This window comes from Equus przewalskii, chromosome 15 (assembly GCF_037783145.1).
Source record: "Equus przewalskii isolate Varuska chromosome 15, EquPr2, whole genome shotgun sequence".
In the NCBI taxonomy this organism is placed as follows: Eukaryota; Metazoa; Chordata; class Mammalia; order Perissodactyla; family Equidae; genus Equus; species Equus przewalskii.
The window spans coordinates 23,825,913-23,844,090 of NC_091845.1; positions in this window are offsets into that span (position 1 = coordinate 23,825,913).

Here is an 18,178-nt window from a genome sequence, read left to right on the forward strand (position 1 = left end):
AATGTACTTGTTTTCCAGTTACAACTTCTTGGTAAGTGTTAACTTTGGTCTTTCAATTGCTCAGGCCAAATACCTTGGACTCATCCTTGAAGCCCCTCTTAGTCTGACCTCCCTCATCTGAGCCATGAAAAAATCTTTTCAGCTCCATCTCTGGACTCCTCTTGTCTGGGCTTCTACTGCCTCCCCCTCATCTAACCCACCCTCGTTTCTCACTTGGATTATTGCAAGAGCCTCCTGACTGGTCTCCCTACTTCTGGCCTTGTCCCATGATGGGCTGTTCTCACACAACAGCCAGGGAAATGCTTTTGGAAGGTTAGGTTAGATGGTGGGTCCCCTCTGCTCTGTGCCCTCTGATGGCTGCCCTTCTCATCAGAGTAAAAGCTAAGTCCTTGAGAGATCTACAAGGACTGATGTGATATGCTGCCTCCTCAAGGTCCCTGACCTCATCTGCCATCAACCTTGGCCTCCTTGAACCTTCTTCAGCCTTCTTGCAGCCTGGCTGTTTCTCCAACACACCAGGCACATTTCTTCCTCAGAACCTTTGTGCTTGCTGCTCCCTCTGCCTGGAATCCTCTGCTCCCAGATATTCACACGGCTCCCTCCCTCACTTCCTTCAGGCTTGTTTCTTTGTTTGTGTGTGAGGAAGATTGGTCCTGAGCTAACATCCGTTGCCAATCTTCCTCTCTTTTTGCTTGAGGAAGATTGTCACTGGGCTAACATCTGTGCCAGTCTTCCTTTATTATATGTAGGATGCTGCCAGGGATTTGAACCTGCGATCCCTGGGCTACCAAAGTGGAGTGTGCATACTTAAACACTACACCACCAGGCCAGCGCCCCTTTCAGGCTTGTTTCAAACATCCTCAGTGAGGCCTCTCCTGGCCCCTCTTCTAGAACACCCACCCTAAAACCCCCCACTCAAACACGTCTGATCCCCTTCCCTAATTTATCTTTCTCCTTAGCACGTATCATTGCCTAAAACATAACATAGTTCCTTTGTTTATAGTCCATCTTTTTTCTCGAATGAGAACTCTACAAGGGCAAACATGCCTGTTTTGTTCACAGCTGTGTTCTGTGTTCCTAGTGTCCAGATAGCACATGACACTTGTAGATGCTCAGTACATAGACTTGGAATTAATGAAAAAGGAAACCAAACCTCACGAAGATTTAGAAATTTCCCACACTCAAAAAGATTGAAACAAGTAGTAGTATTTGCAGTCTGAGGCTTCAGGTCTCTCAGAAATGGGGAAAAAGGCAGGATTCAGACCCTTCTGGTTTTGGTCCACTCATTTCTGAAAGCCCCTGATGTTCTTGCCAAAAAAGCGTCTTTGTAGAATTCTCGGCAAGCATGCCTCATTGAGTAAGACCTGCCAGGGTGCCTGGTGCATAACAAGCTGACACTGCTAACTCCTGGAGTTCTTTGTATAACCCAAATTCATAGCCCTTGACATGGCCTGTCAGCTTCCACTGCCTTCCGTTCTAAATTTGTATGATCTTAGCATAATTAGTCGAGTTTTTGTCATTCCAGAACTGCTAAGTATGCAGTGGCTGTGGTGTGTTATGGCTCCTCTTGGAAGCAGATGACATATCATGAAATATTTATTAAAAAAACAAGTGCAAGCTTTCTTAATTATTACCACTGACTGCTTTCCTCTCAAAGACCAGGAGAGGTGAGTCTGTGTACGGCAGAACTGCTTGAATATGATAATTTCCTTTTGATCTTTAATTTTTCCTCCAATGCGTTTGGGTACATTTTACGGCTCCTTGGAAAAGCTCCATGCTGCCTCACTGCCTGCTTGTTTATTTTCCCCAATCTGCAGTGCCTTTTGTTTTATCATTTACATTTCTTGGGCTGTTTCAGATGAATAAATATTGCCCCAACTGCTCTAGCTTAATAAAACTATTATTACTCATTAACTCTCTGTGCTAGAATTAGCTGGAAAATATGCACTGGAGTTGTTTCCTGTTTCTGTGTATTAATATAAAAAAATAATTTCTTTCTCTGGGACCTGTGAAGTATATTCTTGGGAGTGGAGAGACAGATCTTTGGACACGAGTTAGTGACTTCAGGTCATTGCTACAGAGGACCCATTTGTCATTTAAAGGAATCAGCAGTTCTTGGGTGGGCAAGCAGACTTAGAAAGTGGGATGTCCTTCAGCATTTCATAGGCCCTCTGGAGCTGATAGGTGGAAAATTGTCATTAAAGCTACTTGGTGTTGCTCTTCTTCTCATCTTTGGCCCAGACCTCTCTTCTATCTTCTCCCTGTTTCTTTCCTTCTTTTTCTCTTCTTGCACAGCTATCTTCTCAGGTGAATGCAAGAAACTTATTTAATGGATTTTCACATGTGGCAAAGCCCAGGGTGTCCCATCTCCACAAAATGGAACCGGAAGATGGAATGCCTGTTCTGTGTGAGGACAATAAGATTATTAAGTAGGCAGCCACATTAAAACAGGAACACAACATCTCTCAAGTTTCTTTTGCCTCTCTCCATTGTCCTAAGTCTACCTCTTTTTGGAGAAGCCAAAGAAATTGGAAGGGATAGAAACTTTTGCACTAAGATTTCAAATTATTCATTTGCTCTTATACTCTCCTAATGAGGGAAGCAGAAGCTAGTCTTACAATCCCCATTTCATAGACTGAAAAGCTAAGTAATTGAGAACCTAAGATCTAAAAATTCAAGTGGAAACTGAGGGTAATTAGAGAGTATTTAATATATACAAAAGAATATATGTGACACAGTGAGACATAAAATACATAACAAAATGAATGCTGAGAATACCCCATCCAACTCAAGAACTAGAACAATACTAATACCATTGAATCCACCTGTAGATAGCCCCAGCGCTAACTACTATCCTAAATTTTGCATTTATTATTTTTCTGCTTTTTACAAAATAGTATTACTACATTTGTATACATTTCTGAACAATATATTATTTGATTTTGTTTTTAAGCTCTCTAAAATGGTAGCATACTGTAAGTAATTCTGTGACTTACTTTTTCTCGCTAGTGTGATACAACCCCAAGATAACCAACCCCAAGATAACCCCAAGATGACCAGAATATTCAAGCACATAAACTGTGGGGTCACATTTCTTCCAGATTCATGAAATGATGAGAGCAAGCCTGAAAAGCTAGTTGGCTAGAATTCTGGAAGTCCAAATGCACAGTTCGAATCCATCTTGGTCTTGACTCTTCCTGGTGGCAGTTGTCTGCTCCTATTGAGTATCAGTGGAGACAGTTCTGCAATCTGTGTCACCAGTGGAGGAGAGCCACCAAGTAGAGCCAGCTGACCTGCAATGGACTGGGATTGTTTTGAGGCCACAGAGATTTGAGTTGTTATTTAGTTATCCTGATCAGTACAGCCACTTTCCACTCCAAGTGACATTTTTCAGATTTGTGCCTTCTCTGATTGTTTCTCAATCAGTCTCACCAGAGATTTGTTGACTTTATTAGTCTTTTCAAAGAAGAGACTTTGACTTAATGTATCACCTCTATTTAAACATTGTGTTTTTCTTATTCACTCAAAAAATTTCCTTCTACTTTCATTAAGTCTGTGTGGTGGTTCTCTTGATAATTCCATTAACTAGTTGCTTAACTCATTAGTTTTCAGTCTCTCCCTTTTTCTTACATAAGCATCTAGAGCTACACATTTCCTTGAAGTACTAGTTTGGTCCATGTCACAAGTCTTGATTTGCAGTTGTATCAGTCAGGATAGTTTAGATCTGCTGTGGTAATAAACAGTTCCAAATTCTCATTTAGTTAAAACAACAAAGGTTGTTTCTAACAGGTTCTCAGTAGATGCTGATGATGCTGGTTCATGGACCACACTTTGAGTAGCACTGCTTTAAAATCATTCTTTCCTCTTTACTAAACGGTACCTTAAACTAGTTTTGCTATGGAATAAGCTGTGTACCTTAAGCTGTGAAATAGATAAGTATCCTCTATGCCTGAAGTCACTCATTCTTTTTTATTAAGTCTTGAGACATCCTCTGGGGACTCATCTTGATGGTGTTAATCCTCCTTTCCAAGTAGGGAAATTAAGGGGCAGAAAAATGTTCCCCCCAGGAAGCGGCAGGTGTTTGGCCCTGGAGGCTGACCTCACTTGGTCTTATTCAACTGTCTGGACCACATGCAAAGGCACTTCAGAGAGCTCATGCAGTGTGCCACTCCAGCATGTCCCTATCACTTTTCCCTGCCACGCCCACTTTGAAAGGCACCCAACAAACTGAAATTATATTGCATAGGCTAAACCTCACAATATCTGCCATGCCTACACCCCACTTATATGAGGTTCCTTCCGCATAAATCAACACTAGTGTATCCTATAACCCTACCCCGCCACTGACTGAGCCAGAGCTGGGTACCTGACTTAAAGGCAGCCCAGTGGGAAAGCTCCATGCAACAAGAATAATGAGGATTAACTGGATTACTTTAAAGCTAATTCTCATGAGGCCAGATGTATTGTAGGTCTTGTTCATCCTGTGACACCAGGTTATAATGCTTTTCATATTCAAAAGATTGACATTTCTATTGCAGCAGGAGAGAGTTAAGAGAGCTGGTGTTCCAAATCTAGGCTCATAGGGACATAACACTTAATCGTTCAAACGGCAGTGGCATCCCAAGGATGAGAACTGGGGTAGGTCTTCCCCTAGGCAGAGATGAGTATTTTTAAATAGCCTGCTGAGTGTAATAAAAAAGCAAGCTTATGGATTTTATTATTATTTTCACAATTTTTATAGACAAGTCACCTTCTTAGTACAGGGCCTGGGACTGGGCATGCTCACCAGCAACCCTTGGTATGCCACTGTCTAAAGGATAGGCATCAAGGGGTTGAGGGCTGGGGTTAATGAGTGAGAGCTGGGCCCTTCTTCCTTGAGATGATAAAGGAAGGAGCATCCCCTCCCACATAGCACTAGGAGAGGCAGACCTGTGATAGTGATTGCATGTGCATGTCTGGGGAGTGAGCACTACATGCTATGGCCTTGTGAGATAAAATTCTAAAGGGAGTGGATACATGACCATCTCTGAATGAATTTCAGGAATTTAGTCAATGAACATCCCAGCTGCTACCCACAATGGACTATGACTTTAGAGGATCTTTCTGAAGCTTCCTGGACTTCTATAGATTCCAGGGTTCTTATTCATCCATTTCTCCAAAATGTTTAGGATTTTCCACCAATGTGGTGGTGGGGAATGGGGAAAGTGGAACTAGATTTGGTTTGATTTAGAAAAACTAAGGAATGTGATGTTTCTTGTGTCTGTGTGTCAAGAAGCAAAGGTCTATCTATTATGCTGTCTTGCTTATTTCCATACTTATTCTTATAATAACCCCCATGGCTTGAGGAAACCTGAGTGATCCTTTGTATCTTGCAGATAAGAGGGGCCAAACCAACTCAAAAACATAGTTCAGAATGAGTTTCCCCCAAACAGCTGTTTGCTGTTTCAGGTCAAAGTGGAGAAATTACCCAGTTTCACAGGGAAGTAAGTATCTCATAAAATGAATTACCAGCCCCACTTCTTTCCTTCTAATGGTATCTGGCAGGCCCCCTTTCCTGTGTTTAATGAAATATTCTGAACAGTGCAGAGTGGGAACCTGCGCCAAAGAAAGGACAGGTGGATCCTCAGGAGAAGGGAGGAAAATAGAGAAAGCAACAATTGTGTTTCCACATATATAAGGTATTTTCTTCTATCCTTCCTGCCAAGAAAATGGCTTATCTGGAAAATCATGCATTTTCTCATAGCCTCTCTTCACCTTCTGGACAGCAAACCACATCACTCCTTCAGTGATATTTGCAGGTCTTGATGGTTGCCAGCCCAGCCTGTGTCCCCCAAAGAAACATCAATACCTCCCTTAGCTTGAAGTCACCGTCAGGTTATTGCTGGACTCCCAGAATTCTTTAACAGAAGGCTTCCAGAAGCTCCTGTTTGCCCATTCTTGGTGGATGGATTTTTCTTCCAATGCGGGAAGGAGGTCACAGAGTGTGGCTATTATGATCCCTGAATAATAGAGTCCACTCAGGGCTGTAAGGGGAAAGTTTCAATCCTCAACTCCATCATCAGATGCTCTTCCTAATCCAGACAATTAGGATTTGGCCACAGCAACTGTATCAATCAGGCAGCCTCTTAGACAAGGCTGCGAAGTAGTCTATTTTCTGAATTCACTCATCTTCGTGGGGCACCTTTCTCTGGTCACAATGCCCTCTATTTCTTTCAGACAACAAGAGAACCCACCCCCCATCCAGGCCTTAACTCTTTCAAAACTCTTTCTTCCTGAAAGGCATGTTAAAATTAGCCTGGGTTGACTTACTCAATGCTGGGACAAATTTAATATTAGGCATTAATGACTGCTTTATTTATTTATTGCTGCGTAAAATCAACTGCAAATTTAGTCACTCTATTGATATATTCTCTCTCCCAGTTTCTATTGGTCAGATATTTGGAAAGGCATAAGGTAGGTAGTTCTTGCTTGAGTCTCTCATATAGTTGCAGTCATTTGTTAGATGGGGCTACAGTCACCTGAAGTCTTGACTGTGGCTGAACATTCATTTTTCCTAACCTGTAGGGTATATTTGAATCTAGAGTCTTAGGTTACTGACAGTAATGATAGTAATTGAATATTATAAACCCGCACTTTCCAAGATGACTCATTCACATGCCCAGCAATTTGGTACTGGATGTTGGTTGGAGGCTCCAGTTCCTCTCCTCAGAGCTGCTTGAGTATTTTCAAAGCATGGCAGCTGGCTTTCCCAGTATAAGCAATCCAAGAGAAAGGTGGAAATTGCAATGCCTTTTATGTTCTAACCTTGGAAGTCACTGCCGTTCTACTCTATTCTATTGGCCGAACTACTTACAAGTCTGCCTAGGTTCTAGGGGAGAGAACATCAACCCTACCTCTTGATGAAGGAGTGTCAAAGTCACATCGTAAGAAGAGCATGTGAGACGGGATATATATTATTGCAGCCATTTTTTTGGAAATATAATCTGCCATAATGGCTGATAAAAATTTAGTGAGTGTCCTAGAGGTAATTGTTGTAAATGAGAGTTTCCTAAATTTCTGAGGGTACAAAGCCTTACCACAACAGCCTGGATATATACTCTTAGAGAGTAGAGTTGTCCCTTGCAATGTAATCAAGGACAGCAACCAGAAACTGTATATGAGAGATTCAGAAATGAGATTTACGATCTGATTTGGGAGATCTCATAAGAGTGAAGAAAGGCAAAATATTAGCATTTACAATTTAAGAACGCTCAACTCTTGTTTTCTCCCCACATTTGCTTAAAATAAAGGGTTTTGAGATAGTCTTTGCTTAGGGAAGCTCTGACTTCATACCACAGGTTCTTTGGGCTTTGGGGATGCAGAGTTGGGAGAATGGGGTTGGAGTGGAGAGTGAAATGGGGAGAAGGAAGGAAAAGAGAAAGGATTGAGGCCTACTGTAGTGAGCTGATCTACTTCACTAAAGTGAGCGAGAAGAAGAAAAGAAAGCCCTTTGGCCTGGGGTGAAGGAAGAGGCGGGAGTGTAGTCTGAGGGTCCTCACAGGGCAGTTGTTAGCTTTGAGGGTCGGAGAAGAAAGAGGGTTTCACATGTCTGGACTCTGCTTTTGCTGCTCTTTAGTATTCTTGATAGATTTGAGCAAAGAATGGGATTCTCTATAAATCATTTTGCCCACCGAGTTGTGCTTTTGGAATGGGATTCATCCCAAAGACTGAACCACTTGGCTGTCGGGGTTCAAGAACCCAGAAATGAAGTATGTGTTTACCTCTGAAGTCACACAGATCTGGATGTAAATCTTGGCTTATGCAGGACTAGCTGTGGGCTGGGGACTAATTATCCACCTTCTTTGAGCCTCAGTTTACCCCCAGTCAAATGAGGTAATGAGTTTCCAAGTCTTCTCTATTAACATGCGAAGTCTTCTCTAGGGTTTTAAGTACTAGACCCAATGCAGCCCCAAATCATATGACTTCCTACGGTTTGGCATCCGGGCAAAATCAGGGCTTTGAAAAATAGAGTCCTTGAAACAGAATAATAAAAGAAGTTGCTTAAAATAGAGGTTCTCCAGCAAATCCAGGGCATAGGACTCTTCCTTTAAGGCAATTAAAGCTTTTCAGCCCTTACTGTGGAAACTGGGGCATTCCACAGGCTCCTTGGCTTCTGTTTGGCATATCATTCACATCAGGGAGGAAAATAAGTTGTAAAAGAATCAGGTAGAATTCTTTTAAAAAACACGCAAACTCTGATATGTCCTGATTAGATTTTACCTCTTCTTCAGAGATATTTAAAATGAAAGTAAAGGTGGAAACTGAGGCAAAACATCAACTTTCCCCCAAAAACTTATAGTTTCATTCAGGAAAACGTTCATAGAATTTCTTTTTCTTTTTACTTAGGATTAGTTAGATGAATTTTTTTCCTCTCTGCTGTAACAAGGAGGAGTTTCAATATGATTCATACACAATTTGAAATTATTTTTAAGGATTCTACATTTTTTCTATTCATTTTTCCTAACCTGTAGGGTATATTTGAATCTAGAGTCTTAGGTTACTGACAGTAATGATAGTAATTGAATATTATAAACCCGCAATATTCTGAAGTCCTCTTAAATCATCAGTTATTTCTTCCTTCTCTTCTTTCACCTTCTCTTTCTCTAAGCGTTTTTGTGACCTTAATCTCTGCCATTTTTTGAGCCAGTCATAATGCTTAGAATTTTCATATATTCTCTCATTTAATTTTCATGATAACTCTCTGAGTCTCATATTATTAGCTTCAATTTAGAGGTAGGAAAATATAAACTCAGCATGATTAATTAACATGTCTCAGATCCCTCGGCCTGCAAGATGGCAGAGCTAGGATTTTCTGATTCCAAAATATTTCTCCCAAAACATGCAAGTGCTTCATTTATTTTTCAACTCAATCACTAGCGCTAGTAGTTGACTTTTTTCTTCTAAAACACGTGAAGCAACACTTTTCCAGAATTGCTGTATAAAAATAATGACTAGTTGATCACGATTGGCTTATTGCTTTTTTAAGAAAATTAATAGACTTCGCCTTTTCAGACTAGTTTCTTTCACTTAGCAATATAAATTTAAGATTTCTCCATGTCTTTTTATAACTTGATAGCCCATTTCTTTTTACTTCTGAATAATATTTCATTGTATGGATGTACCACAGTCTGTTTATCCATTTACCTATTGAAGAACATATCAGTTGCTTCTGGGTTTTGGCAATGAATAAAGCTGCTATAAATAGTCATGTGCGGGTATGGATGTAAGTTTTCAACTCTTTTGGGCGAATACTTTGGAGCATGATTGCTGGATCATATAGTAAGATTATGTGTAGGTTTATTAGAAACTGCCAAACTATTTTCCAAAGTGGGTGTACTATTCTGCATTTCTTCAGCAATGAATGAGACTTCCTTTTGCTCCATATCCTTGTCAGCATTTGGTATTGTCAGCCTTTAAAAAAAGTTTTCACCATTCTAATAGGTATATAGAGATATCTAAACATTGTTTTAATTTGCAATTCCCTAATGACATGTGATGTTAGACATCTTTTCACATGCTTATTTGCCATTCATGTATCTTCTTTGGTGAGGTATCTGTTTTTAAATCTTTTGCTCATTTTTAAATTGGGTTGTTTACTTTCTTATTGTTGAGTTTTATGAGTTCTTTGTGTATTGTAAAGAAAATTCCTGTATCAGATATGCTTTGTAAATATTTTCTCCATCTGCAGCTTATCTTTTCATTCTCTGAAGTCTTATTGCTTTTTAAGTGGGTCTTTAGAAATTATTAAAATTTGGAAATTTCCACATTCTACAATGTTACCAAATGTTGTCAGTTGAAGCAAACAAAACACAAAACCCTTCAATGAAGAAAGTGAATATTTTCCATTATTCATATCCACTTGAAGTGATAGTGAGTTTCCAAACATGTGAGCACTTCCACCACCGGCACTCACTCCGTTATCACCAGAGCATCCACAGTATGGGACCATGTGGTGCAGTCTTGCAAATAAATGAGAAGTTTGGGTACTGCTAATAAAAGTAGTCATTAGGATTGTTCCTTATCCTCTGTAGCCAAATGTGATGTGATCTGTGTTCGCAGTTATTCTTAGGTCTTCCAAGATGAGGCAGATCTGTGACACCCTGCTTGTTCATTATGTATTCCCTAAACTGAACTAGCTGGGTTATCTTTGGGAATTTATCCTCGGTTGTTTTGACTTCCACCCACTTCCTTGTATTAGTCAGCCTAGGCTAGATTATGCTGCAATGGCAGTCCAAAAGTCTCAGAGGTTCAAAACTTACATGTCCACTTCAGGTGCATCTAGGGTCATCTTCAGTGATGCAGGCTGATGGAAGCTGGACGATTGGTAACATAGCTGGTTGCTATGACAAGGAAAATGGGAATGTGGGGATGGCCCACTGGGTCCTAAAATTTTCTGCCCAGAGCTGACACAATTTCATGGACTATATCAAGTAACATGACCACATCAAACTAGAAAGGGGCAAAGAAGTACAATCCTACCTTATACCCAATGGAAGAGTCCAGACGTATCAATGAACAGCCTTAATAACTGCTGTAGCCCCACGTCTGGGGAATCCTCAGACATTCAGCTATTATTGATAATTATCATTGATCACGTACTGCAGGATCCTCTGCAGATTTTTCCAGTTTTTGAGGGATTGATAATAACCCCTATCTGAGGTCAAAACACACCCTATATCCTCACATTCAGCCAAATGACAATCATCTTTTATAGGATCTGCTGAAAAAATCCAGTTTAATGAAATGTCGCTTGACTGTACCTTCTCTTCTTTTTGGGGAATAAGGGTAGGGTAGGACTCATTTATTTTCCCTTCCCAAAGCCAAAGCATAGGGGGAGAGTGGTGAACGAAAAAATAATTTCAAAAACTTATGTTTTGCAAGAAGGAAAGAGAAGCATCATATTCACCACTTTCTTGTCTCCTGGAGCAGTCAGATCACTGCTTATGCTTGTGCTCCCCACGTGGGAGAAACGCATTACTGGAGAGAGTGGTGGTACATCACTAAGATGGAGCCAATCTACGCCCACAGGCCACCTGAACTGAGGTGTGGAGAAAAGATGAGAGTGAGAGCCTCAGGTTTGTTGGAGACCACCTATGTATGGGACAAATGGGCCTGTATCAAAGGGACATGGCTTGATGCTACCAGCAGGAAAATATGGGCAAATCCTGTGAGTAATAATCAATACTAGGGAAGCTGGCTGGCATTGAGTCCCTCACCTGGTTGGCCTTTTGGGGCCTGCAGAGGCAGACAATGACTCTTAGACTATGAGCTATCAGCTTTCATGACACAGAGAAAGGAAATTCCAATCTCGCCAATGTCGCCTAGGGTAGTTCACGTTAGGAAGTGGTTGTTACCTCCCACAAGGGGAGCAGCCTGTGATCATCGTGCTGCCATCAAAACATGTAAGGAAACATTAGTTTTCTCCCTCCCTGTTCTGAGGTGGAGGAGCAAGAGCAGAGTTTGGGATGGACTGTGAGGCGTGGAGCACATACCCACTTCACTCCAGACTCCTGGTACCATAAATGTAGCCCTGTGATGGGGGGAGAGGAAAAACTCTTTGCACTGAATAGAATATGAGTTTGAAGATGGGAAAGACTAGTCTTCACCTAAATGAGATTGACTGAATGAGCAAAATGACTGAAAAGTGATGGACTTGAAATGAGAGATATTAAGAGTTTGCTCTAGAATGAGAAAGGGGAGCTTTGGCAACACATGGTTAGTAGCAAATAAAGGAAAAATGAAACTCCTCCATGTTTATGCCTCAGTAACTTGAGACTGTAATCAAACTGGCTCCATGTAATCATGACTCACATTGGTATAGTGCCTTCTAGTTTAAAAACTGCTTTCATATCGTTTTTTCCCATGGATCCTTTTACCAGACCTGAGAGGTATTTAGGACAAATATTAGTATCCCATTTTTTAGATGAGGAAACTAAGGTTACAATGATGAAGTGACTTGTCCAAAACTACGTGGTCAGTATGTGGCTTAATTACTACTAAGGTCCAGGCTGTCTGATTTCCTTTCTCTTCTCCTGACTAACGTGATGTATTAAGAAAACAATGTAAGAATTCAGATACAACACTAATGTAAAGGAAATAGTAGAGTCGAAGGAAATTTTGCAAATACATAGAGAATGTGAAACCAGCAAACAGCCATTGATGATTAAGTAGCTAGGAACTAAAGTTTTTAAAGTTTTTTTTTTCCTTTTTGCAATTACTGATTATAGCTTTTAGCTGTTGAACCCACCCATTGTTAACTGTGCTGCTTAGGCAATATGCTATCTGACTCCCACTAGATTCCCGTAGATAACATCTCCCTAGAACCTGGGTCACCATGGTAATGGGTGTGTGAGCTGTTTTTCAGGAATTAGAACCCCTTTGTCCACTCCAGGCCGATTGAGACCACCAACTCATCAACTGGGCCTGCGCAGAAGTCCAATAGGCAGCCTTTTGCTGTCAAGAGGCTAAAAACTCTACCCTCAGATCATGCTAATACTGCCATTTGGTGAGCATGCGTCCTATGAAGAGGCGTGGAGTCTGACTATGCTTGCACAGATCATCACTTACCTCACCTCTCCTCACCTCCTATCACCTCTCTCCACATTTCAGACCACCTTGCCCCCCATCCCATAAATATCCCTGAGTCCCGATTTTCAGGGAAGCGAATTTGAGACTCATGCTCTCCCTTCCTCACATGGCTGCCTTGTGATTAAACTCTCTCTCTCTGCTGCAATCTCGTCATCTTGATGTTTGGCTTTCTGGGTGGTGGGCAAGAACGAACCTGGGGTGATAACAAATGAAGTAAAAATGAGAGTATTTCTCATAGTAAGACCTTATGGCAATATGCATTCAAATCTCCTGGATATTATTCTATTAAAAATTCAGATTTTTAGAATTTACCCTCAGACCTTTTGAATCAAAATTTCAACAGTTGGGGCCCAACGTTCTACATTTTTGATGGACTCTCTCAGTGGTTCTTACTCACTACAGTGGTTAGGAGTCAAAAATATAAAGCCTTCATGTTCCTTCAGCTCTTTTCTTTCTAAGATCTTGCTGAGAACCAGACAAGGTGCTTTGATAATACCTTACAAAATTTGTCTCATTTAATCTTCACAATTATCCACAGAGGTGGGTGCTGTTATCCCCATTTCACAGTTGGGAAAACTGAGGCACAGACATTAAATAACTTGCCCAAAGTCACACAGCTGGAGGGCGGAAGAGCTAGAGTCCAGGCCTGATGGACTCATGAGCCTATAAGGTTGACTTTTAGGCTCTACTGCCCCTGTTCATGTTATGCTATCATGTTGCCTGGGTATTCTAAGCCCTTCGATTCTAGCAAAATATGTTGTCTCTCTCCTGTCTGGAGAAAAAAAAAAATCAAACATAGCCAGAGTTGGGCAACTTAACCAAGGTTAGATAAGCTAATTTTTCAGTCTTACAGAAGTCGTCAAAAGATTGCTTTTAAAGAATGCTATTTACAACACAGATGGACCTTGAGGGTATTATGTTAAGTGAAATAAGCCAGATAGAGAAAGACAATCTTTGTATGACTCCACTCATATGTGGAAGTTAAACATGTAGACAAAGAGAACAGATTAGTGGTTACCAGGGGAAAGGGAAGGTGGGAGGTGGGCACAGAGGGTGAAGTGGTAAACTTACAACATGACTGGCCAACAATAATGTACGACTGAAATTTCACAAGGTTTTAAACTATCATAATCTCAATAAAAAATTTAAAAAAAAGAATGCTGTTTACACACTGATTTAGCTCTCAATAATTTATTAATCTATTAATGTCTCTCCGTTTTTCAATTTTATTCTCAGAGGAAGCAGCCAAGTATTCTCTTAGGGTGTGTTTTAGTGTGAGGATGTGGAGAATAGGTTGTTAATGGATTTTCCATTATTGCTTGAGAATTGCACCCTGAGAATATCAAGAGCTGGGGGAGGGGCTGAGCAGGAAGAAGAAAAGGAGCCCACCCAGGGCCTTGTCTCATCTTTCTTCTGAAATATCCATTCAGCAAAAGATCCTCTGAACTATGGGCTTTCCTTCCCACCACATCCTGGCTTGAGAATCTTGTCCCTTTATGCCTGTGTCACTGACCTAGCCTCATGTCCCCTGGTCCATCTTCCGGGACTCTATAGAGAACCTTTGCCAGATACTCAATAGAAGGAGTTTAGTATATGGATCTAGTGCTAATTAACTCTATTGTGGGAATCCTTCACTTCATCACTCTGTACACTTTAAATATAGTACAGCTTTATTTGCATAAATTACGATTTAAATATATTACAATTTTATTTGTCAGTTATACATCAACAAGCCAAAAAAACATAAATACAGGGATCTAGTTGCAGAGGTGTTGGGAGAGCTGAGAATAATCAGGAAGGGGAGCCAGCCCAGAGTGTAACAACTGCAAGAAGGTGCTGCCACTCTTAGAACTGGGGGGACTAGGAGAGGAGATGGTGTTATCAGAATCCAGGAGCCAGGGATGCCTGGAGGGATCTGGAAACTTGGAGGAGGAGCTGGCCCAGGGGACTATATGGCTGGGACTGTCAGCTGAAAGCTGGAATTCTGAAGTAGCTGCTCAAAGCGAGCTGGTGCTAAGGCAGGAGTTTCCCAGAGGGAGTGAGGAGCACAGAGGGAAAAGTGTATCCAGCAGGAACTGGGAGCACGCAGGAGATGCAGCCACTGACAAGATGCTACCTGAAGCAGTGAGAGGGGAGAAATATCCTGATGGCTCTTTCAACATTGCTTCCCAGAAACCACTTAGCAGAGGAGCCTGGGAATTGTAGTTTTCAGCATTCCACTTCCTCTGATGCATAGTAGAACAGAGAAAGTGTAGGAGTGGATCTGAGAACAACCAGGCAAATGATCAGTATATGTACTAAAGGAAAATGACAACTGAGTGACATCACAATTATTACAGCTTACAAACAGCGGGGCCACAAAGTCTGGAAACACAAAAGAGTATATACAATACATGGCTTATTGCTATTACATTATAGTACATATGTCCAATGACATGTTCAATGTTTTGACCCTCATTAGTAATACGTAGTTCAACGCACTATGAAAATTGCCACAATAATGGTACATTAATGCATTTCATTAATCCCTACGCAGGCATCTGAGATCTGTTGCCTCCCATGATTTGTGCCTCTGATTTTCATTGCATAAACCTGCATCTTTAGCATATCCCAAAGAACTGTGTCCAATCTGTTTTTAAAACAATCCTCTATGTTTCCATCTGCCTCATATACATTGTTATTTAATTAGCTACTGTTGAACCTTAAACTCTATCTCCAACTTATCCCAGAGAGAAAAATCTGAGCTAAACTGCTGCAAAGTCAACTTCTTCCATTTTGACATTCTTAGTTTCATGACAAGCAACTGAGGGCCTAATAGTCAGTATGAGTTGAAGAAATAAATCAGATATAGACTCTGCTATGTGCCATAACTCATTTCAAAATGGTAGCTTGCGGGGTAGAATCCTAGAAATGTTATCCACTTAGCACTTAAGAAATTAAGAAACATGAGAAGTGCTCCTGGAGGGTCACAATTTGAACAGAATTGTCTCAACTTTTCAGGTTAAGTGCCTCTAGTCTATTATTTCAAGTTCTCTAAAGACCATCCAATTGGTTACTTAACAACCAATATATTGGGTAAGGCATCCCTCTTTGCTCCAATCAGCATCAGCCGAGCAGGTAGCAGGTACATTGGGATTGCCACTTCCAGGGGCTGAGGGTGGGATAGGATCTCTAGAAGGGGCCACGAGCAGGGAATGCTCACAGACTTTTCTGACTCCAACGTTTTGTATAGACACTTTCCAATCCCCTTGTGTTGTCCATGTACTGCTGCTGCTTTTCCCTCCTCTTTATCTGGCAATCTTCAACCCATATTTTAAGACTCAGCCTAAATATCACCAACTCTGTGAAGGCTTTCATGAACCATTAACATTATCTCATGCCTGCCATTCACCTAACTAGGCTAAGTTAGTTGCTTCTCCTCTAACTTATATAAACATATCAAACTAATAGAATGTAGTGACGACATGGATATCTCCCTTTGAAGGGGCTCAACTTGGTGGAAGAGATCATGGCCTATTCACTATCATGATAGCATGATAGCTTGTCTTGATGCGGGGAGGCTACCTCCGCAGTCCTTGAGAGACACTGTCTCATTGTAATTTCTATCATTCCGTGTTTAGATTTGTCTTTGGCATTAATATCTGAGGTCCTCAGTAACAAAAATTACTACAAAATAGAGAGTCAAAAGATTAATTTACGTTTTTCTTTTGCAGAACATAATCTTATTTTTATTAGAAATTAGTTTTCAGAAGTGCAGAAAGTACAAAATCCATAGGCAGCCATGGATAAAATATAGCCCCCCAAATAAAATTCTAGGCTGAAGGTTAACAAGAATTAGAAAGCTACTGCCTGTAGGCTAAATTCACATGATGACATTTTTGCTTCCAGTGCAGGGCAACATTATAGACTTTTTAGCAAGCTGGGATATAGCTTCAGTTTCCGAACCACCACCAGCTGGTCTAACTTTAATAAAACATCAAGCTGCTAAATATGTCATGCCTTTTTGGTTCCAGCACTTTTTATTTGTACTGATTGCCTACAGTTTTTGGGAATGCAAGCAAAAAGTAAATAGAGCAATATGTGTAAAATATTTATTTATTTAAAATTATTATTTGACAACATTTGGATCCATAATGTCATTTTTAAAAAAGCATTTAGGAAGATTTTTTTTAGCACCTAATGTCATTTAGAAGTGGGATTTGCACTCTTAAAAGCTCATTGGAAATTTGAAAATGCCTCCTTTAGGCATTTCTGTAAGAGAATGGTCAATGTCGGTCAGAGAATAATCAATTGTTGATTGATGATGAACTTATTTTATTCTTAATTAGCACATCTTTTTTCTTTGCTCTCAGATGTGCAGTAAAATATTCTGTTTGAGTGTTCTTGATATTGCTTGGGAGGTAAGAAACTTGTAGGATGGTTAGCAGTACTAGTGTAGAGGCTGGAAGTCATGGGTGATAGAGGGGAAATAATGTGGAATAGCCAGGAGGTAGTTGCGGAAAAGTATTGGATAAGTTTCTGAAGGAATAAGTAGAGAAAAGGGAAGGGCCAGCATTTAGAGGCAAAGGAAGGGGGAAAATGTCACCAGAGAGAGAATACAGATTGACAAAAATAAGCCATATACTCATAGGAATAGACCATCCACCTATATGCTGGACCCTCAGTGAATGGCTGTTGGACTTTAGGATGTTTAATGTGCTGCATGTTGTTTCATGGCCAAGGGTCCCAGGAATATACAGATTCTGCCTTGGGCCAGCCACCTATTTTCTGCACAAGATCCTTATGAGAGATACATGCCTAGAAAGAGTAATCAGTGACTGGGTGACTAGGTATCATTGTGGTTGAACCTAAACACCAAAGCAGAGTTCTAGGAAGATAGCTTGACCAAATGGAAGTTTCCTTTCTCCAAAGTAAGTTAGGTCCAATCAGCCTCAGATAAAGCAGGTTGTAAAGATGATTCTGACTGTACCCCTATGTCCCCAAATGCTCAAACACAAAACTCTGGTTCAATCATCGCGAGATAAGAGACATACAATGTCTACCAACAATGAGCAATGGAACTGGATGAAGCTGGCCTAGGTTCCCTTCCAAAGCAACCCAACAGGAAGGAAAGATTGCATCTAAGGAGAGACTGAGAGATGCCAGGCCCTGCAAGAACGGCCCTAGGTTCTTACCATCCCTTTGAGGAAGAAGGAAGAAAGAGAAGAGAGGCCATGCCCACATATGACAGGCCTTTTATGCCCTCTGAGAGTTCGGCCCATTGATATCCTTAAATTTCAGCAATTCTTCCATTCTTGGGAGGCCAAGTTTCTTGCTACTGATCCTGGGGAGGTAGGAATCAGGTTAGGGGTGAGAAAGGAAGGAAAGAGTCTTGAATCCCCCTAGAGACCAATAATGCCTCATTTTATTTCCTTACGTTGTTATTTTTCTTATGTTGTATAAATATACATGGACAGAATAGAAGATTATCTACCAAGTACAATATTCGGTCATTCCAAACCTCTGTGAATTTCCGATGAACAGAACTTAATTGTTTATAAACCTCTGACCC